We start from the raw sequence: 6,216 nt of genomic DNA, 5'->3' as shown, positions 1-6,216 counted from the left end.
ATAAGAAAAATGCTTCATTAACTGATATTAAAGGCGAATTGGAATGATTACATCTTCTGAAACCCAAATGTTATCCTTTTTTTTATAGAGCAATTGACAGAGATACTTTAAAATGGTGTAGGAAACTGTTTTTCATGAATTCTTTATGGGGCAAATACAGCCCCAGAGTGATTGTCTGAGCTATATTTGCCAAGCTCATAATATGTCAATTTAGCTAAGTGCATAAGCCTTTTCAACATTGGGCAATAAATAAGGACTTTGGTATTTGATCCATCATGAGGTGGAATGCTTTTAGGAGTATCTTTTGTCCTTATCTTTTAAGGAATGAGTGCTGCTTCTCCTTTATATTGATAATCAAATCTAGCATCTTCCTGTATACATTATTGTTTCTCCAGCAAGATCAGTGAGTGAAGCATAAAAAGAGCTAATCAGATTTGTTTCCATATTCCTCTTTAATGGTTAAGTAAACTGTCTTTCTGAACAAAAATGATGTTCTGGTTCCACTGTTGAACCTATATTGGATTGTGATTTTTATTTATTTATTTATTTTTAAGCTGCTGAGAGTGAACTTACAGTGCTACATTTTTATTGATGTTTGGGGGGTTTTCAGACTGCATTGCCAGGAAGCAGGGTTGGAAATACTGATTTCTAATTAATTCTTATTTTGAAAAGATGTTTGGGCCCCAATCTTACAAACATGTTTTCATGGGAATCCTGACATGGTATTGCTTATTCTTTACTTGGGCCAAACATTAAAAGAAGACCTCTGGATTTGTCCTTTGGAAGTACAATGAAACTAACTCTCAGATTATCAAATGATAATCAGTTTCCTACACAGTTTGAATATTTCCCCCCATTGCTTCACACATTAGTAGTCTCCATTAATCCATTTAGTTTGGTGAATCTGCTCTAGAGCTGGATGCTATTGTAACTTATAAGTGCCTGAAAAATCAGAGCCCTAATTTGTTCCTGTCTCCATATTAAATTCAGTAATTCTTCTAGGAGTTAAATTGGTCCTGCTATTAGGTTGGGTTTCAAGCTGTGATCTATAACCAAGTATTTTTTTTTACTTTGGATAGTGATTCCCCCCCCAGTCTTTTCTTTTCTCACTTCACCTTTCCTTGCAACTGTGATAGGAAAAACCAGCTCAAGGTTCCAGTGCTGTTACTGCAGATCGTCCATTATTTTCTTGCTTGGAGAAGATACAGAAAACTTTAAATGGTAACAAGCTGTAAGAAACTGCATAGTCTATTGTCAAATGTTTTACTGACTTTGATTAAGTGAAAGTGGTGGTAATTGATTCTCCAATGAAAGGCAGTGTCCAGAGGCCTGTACTCAGTATTTTAGCACCCTTGTGCTAAACCCTACATGAACCCAGAGGTATGACTGAAGTTGGCTTAAAAATATAGTACATATTTTGTTATCCAAACTCTTATTTATCTGAATAGTAATTCGTTTTTTTTTATATTGGGTTTGGAGAGGTGTTTTAGCCATAACATTACAGGAAATATGCAAGAAGCAAGGTGTGTGGGGTGGGGGGTGTTTGTTTTGTTTTGTTTTCTTGTTTGTTTTGTCTGGGGTTTCTTTGTGATATCTTTTACTAACTAGACAAGCTATAGTTGGGAGAGGTGTCAAATGAGCTTTTGGGCAAAATGTGTCCTTCTCTTGGTCACTTCTGTTTGTTTTCCTACTTTGAAACTGTTGGTGTTGTACAACAAACTGTTCTTTTTAAAGCTTTATTTAATAGAATACTGTATCTCTCTACCCCCAAGTTTGATGCAGTAATTTGTAACTGTTTCACTTGGTTACATTTGTTTGAATTTCTGACTGGCTTTGCAGCAGGTGCTTTCCAAAGTACGTACCGGATTCTCAACCCCAGATCCCAACATGGTACTATTTCCAGTAAAGCATTCTTTAAGCACAAACTGAGATTGGTTGCTAATTAATGGAAAACATTACAGCCTATGACTTATTACTAATCATACTTTTTAGAGTACAAATACCTTGATACTGTTTTCCAGTTCAAAATTAAATAATATTTCTCCTTTTGCAGCTAAATCTCTGGCTGCTATGATGAACCAACTGGAATTTTTATCTAAACAAAAGGGGTAAGTAAGTTTAGGCAGTAGATTTAAGTGATGCTGAACTGCCTCAAATCCAGTGAGAATTACCATGTGGCTGACTTGCCAACATCTCATGAACTTTTTTTCCTTTTATTTCACGTAAGTGAAATAAATGGAGAATGCATGACGCACAATTACCTGTACCATTCCTAGACCTGTTGCTTGGGTGGAGTTGGGGTCATGCAGTTATCAGTGCTGCTGCCCAAGGCAAATAATGTTCAGCAAATGATAATGTAAATTGCAGAAGAGCAAGGCAAAAACATAATCCTTGCTTGGGTCATTTTTAAATGCCAAGCAAAGGAACAGCTATTGTAGAGAAGTGAATTTTTCTTAGAATCTCCTTACACCCCCAAATAAAATAAACTCATCTCTGTTCTTCACTCAAACAAATTCTTAAATATACAATTCCTTTTCCTTTTCCATAGGCTTAACTCCCACATTAGCCCTAATGGAACATCTTGCTACATAACTTCAGATATGTTCTATGTAGAAGTTCAGTTGGAGAAGGATGGAAAGGTGATAGATGTAAAGTTGGCTCACCCTGGAGAGGCCCCTGTGGTAAGGCTTTTTGTTTGTTCCTTTACAGAAGTTCATAAGAGTGTCTTATATAGTTAGTTGTGGAAAAATGATGACTTGAATACACCTGTGCTACTGAACAAAATTCCACAGTAGACTGACTGATTCCTGTGAGTTACCAATGTTATCAGCTTCATTCCTACGGGACTTAGCAATTTGTACTACTTGGAATCCTGTTTAGCAGTCTCATCTGAAGTGGCAGGGACTGAGCAGGTATGCAGACTGAGCTGCTCTCACAGATGATGTCTCTACTGAGTTTCTTTATATATTTAAGTTTCCTTAACATGCTGGACCGAGCCCTTGGAAGTCATCTATTAAAATCTTAGTAGCAAATACAAGGTATGACTTGTATGATTTCTGAATCGGGGTTTATACGGTCTCTGAATATAGCCATCCTCAGATTTTCTACCAGGTTGTCACCCTTTCTTAAAATACAGGTTTTCAATTTGAATTGTTTTCAATACATGCCAGGTATCAGGACCTAATGCTATGTTGCCAATAAGATGAAACTTAATATATATTTCAAATGGAAGCATCTTTTCCTGTTGTATTTCTCAGCCATCTACCCCATGATTGCACACATTCTGGCTAATGCAGATTACCAGTGGAAACATTCCAGGAGCTTCTTATTAAAATACTGGAATAAGGTTACTACAAAATAAAAGTACTAAGTGTTGTTGTTCCTGCATGTAATTACAAGTGATTATTTCAGATTAAAGTTGAAACAGCTTTATCGGTATAGTGAAGAGAAGCCTGCATTTTCGCTTTCAGCATTCTACATGTTCTGTGGAAAACTTCAGTGCTATTATTAAAATCTGAAAGAGTCCTAAATAAAAATTTGGAATCCTAGTGAAGAAAATCCACCAGTTACTTTGAAATATCTAATTAAGGGAAGTTCATATTCAAAGAATTGCAGCACAATAATTGCTAATAAAAAAAATGGCAAAGACTCCATGGATTTTAGCAATAATATATAAAAATCAATTGTATCTTATTTAGATACAATACAATAGATACAATGTTATGTAATTCTTTGCACAGTTGCTCATTTCTTAGTATTCTTTTATTAAGTTTTTGGCAAAACAACTAACTGTAAAATAGGATTTAGATTTCTTAGAGAAAATAATGCTGTTAAGTAATGGAGAATAATCTGTTGTCGCCAAAGGAGCTATTTCTAAATAGTAAAGCATGATCGCTTTATCTCTTCTTTCCTGCTCTAGATTTGTGAAGATCTGTTGCAGCATCTAAGGTACAGAATTGCTTGGATTCCCTTGTTGATTAGAAAAGGATTATCTAATAGTCATGATGCTATCATTTTGAAACAATTAATGGAAGCCTTATTTAACATAGTGATTTGGGGGGAAAATGGTACAGCTGTCTCCTTTTTTAAACAACCTGAAGACAGGAAGTTACATATCACTAAAATTTATCTTTTCCCTCTTTTAATTGAGAGTCTAGAAAGTGAAAAGAAAAAATAGACCATTAAATAATTATTGCTATGTAGATCATAGATTAAAGAGGAGTCGTCTCAATTCCTCATGTTACAGGGCTTTTTTGTTCTTGTACTGTCAAATCTGTAAATAAATAAAATAATAAATAAAAATATAAATGTAATTAAGCATGGCTTGGACCTTCTGACCTAAATTTTAAGGTCCGTACAATTACACCTGTTTACCTAAGCCAGTGATTCTCAATTAGGGTGCCCTCAATTTTTCAAGGGTGCCACACAGTGTTAGCACTGCTAGGTGCTTAAATATAATTCATAAGATAAACCTGGTTTTTAAATAGAAATTAATTATGCTAAAAACACTATGACTTATGGTGATCGTTCTGAGTTCTTTGCAACAGAAAAATTGCTCTGATGTTTTTCTAGTGAAAAAAACAAGTAAAAACTAAGAGTTTACATTTTTGGAGGGGTGCCTTTAGGTCTAAAAAGGTTGAAAGCTACCTTTTACCTCTAAGCAATAAGTACAGTCTAGAATGTTTAAATTCTGTGTACCAGTTGGACATATACTGATTGGGCATGTGTTAGTTTTGTATAGGACTGTATAATTATGCCACAGTAAAAGAATGGAAACTACAAAAAAAACCCCCCAAACTGATACAAACTATAATTTTGACTAGTAACCAAACAGATTCTTAAAATACATGTGTCTTCCAAATATTAACGCTAGATAGATGTTGTTCTACATTTACACCTTGACTTTATGTTTATGGCGGTGAAAGAAAGACGCAACACTGAAATTTTGAGGAAGAAACCAGGTACAAAGGAAATATGATCTCAGTAGTGATATTTTTAATGGACATAATGTAGATTAAAAGATTCCCTGTTAGATGTTTCTTGCCCTGTTCCAAAAGTAACCTCCATTATAAGGATTGAAGGCTTGACTGGAGTTTAAAGTATACTTAAAGACCAAATTTGGTCAATAGCTATCTTTTCACTTACTAGATACCACCAAGTGTATTTTAGTAACTAATTTCCATAGTAGGGGAGAGATGGACAAAAAATGGGTAATTGGGTAAGAAATGGAAGACAGACAGGATACTTGTTGATATTCTGAGGCCTGCATTACACATTTTGGAGTTTTGTTTTAATAAACTTATCTACATTAAAAAAAATTAAACTGAAGGATCTATAATTTCATAGGTGTGGATAGCTAATTTCAAAGTTTTTAATTCTACATTTATAGATAGGTGATTAATTGCTTGGCTTTCAATTATGGCCTTAATGATGTATAGTTACAGTGTGTAATAAACGTAGGGAGGGGTACAAGCAGTATTGCATTAGAAGATGCTATTTCATATAATTAAACTAGTTTTATGGTATTTTATTGCTCAATGTTGGATGGTAATAGTAAAGTGTGGGGCTTTTCCTTGATACTTGAGGGTTTGATTTTTTGCTCTTATCTATCTGATTGCCAGATTTGTGTACTTCTGCATTATATTCTGCCTCTCACCTGCCAAGTCTTGATCTTATTTTACGTTATCAGTTGGGAGGTGTTACTGACGCAGTAGGAAATCAGTAATATGACTAGATTGTTATCTGGGTTACCCCTCTCTTCTAACACCCTCGGACAATGCCCAAGATTTTTTGATCATCAGTTGAATCCAGATCGTATATAGTTGATCAATTCTTTGTTGTTAACTTTTTTTCCCTTCTTATAGCCCCTATCCATTAACATCTATACATCCTGTGACACTTTCAAATTATTTTACATACTTTTGTTTTTACCTTAAAAAAACCCAACAACACTTAGTTCCATTTATTGAACACCAGAATAACAGGTGCACAGCAAGGCAAAGTCAACTTCAGAACTATTTATATTTTTCTTTTCTTGATTGGGGTACTGCTTTCAGTCTAGTCTTTCTTCCTTTTTGTTTCGTGAAGAGATTTTATCTTAAGGAGTTCTTCCATACACTCCTGTTTCTTTCTTGTGTGGGTGTGAGAACAGCCTTCGCTCTTCTCCCCAACATACCCTGGAGCACAACCAGCCCCACTTAAATTCAAACAAAAACA

General features: G+C 34.8%; 1 protein-coding gene and 1 long non-coding RNA gene across 2 annotated transcripts in view; both read left to right on the top strand.

Moving 5' to 3' along the window:
* The first annotated feature begins 1,145 nt into the window (after positions 1–1,145).
* LOC109322985 lies at positions 1,146–2,675 on the top strand. The gene is made up of 3 exons (XR_002104526.1): positions 1,146–1,221; positions 2,054–2,108; positions 2,549–2,675. It is a non-coding gene; the product is annotated as an uncharacterized LOC109322985 (long non-coding RNA).
* A 1,249-nt stretch (positions 2,676–3,924) lies between these two features.
* LOC109322906 (mediator of RNA polymerase II transcription subunit 1-like) overlaps positions 3,925–6,216 on the top strand; it is an 8,791-nt gene continuing 6,499 nt past the window's right edge. The window contains exon 1 of the mRNA XM_019554227.1: positions 3,925–3,948. The gene's annotated coding sequence lies outside the window, so the exon portion shown is untranslated. The remainder of the gene's footprint in view (positions 3,949–6,216) is intronic.

Source organism: Crocodylus porosus, unplaced genomic scaffold, assembly GCF_001723895.1.
Source record: "Crocodylus porosus isolate Cpor-Errol unplaced genomic scaffold, CroPor_comp1, whole genome shotgun sequence".
Taxonomy (NCBI): Eukaryota; Metazoa; Chordata; order Crocodylia; family Crocodylidae; genus Crocodylus; species Crocodylus porosus.
The sequence above is the reverse complement of the archived record's forward strand: the minus strand, read 5'-3'. Positions and strand labels throughout refer to the sequence as shown.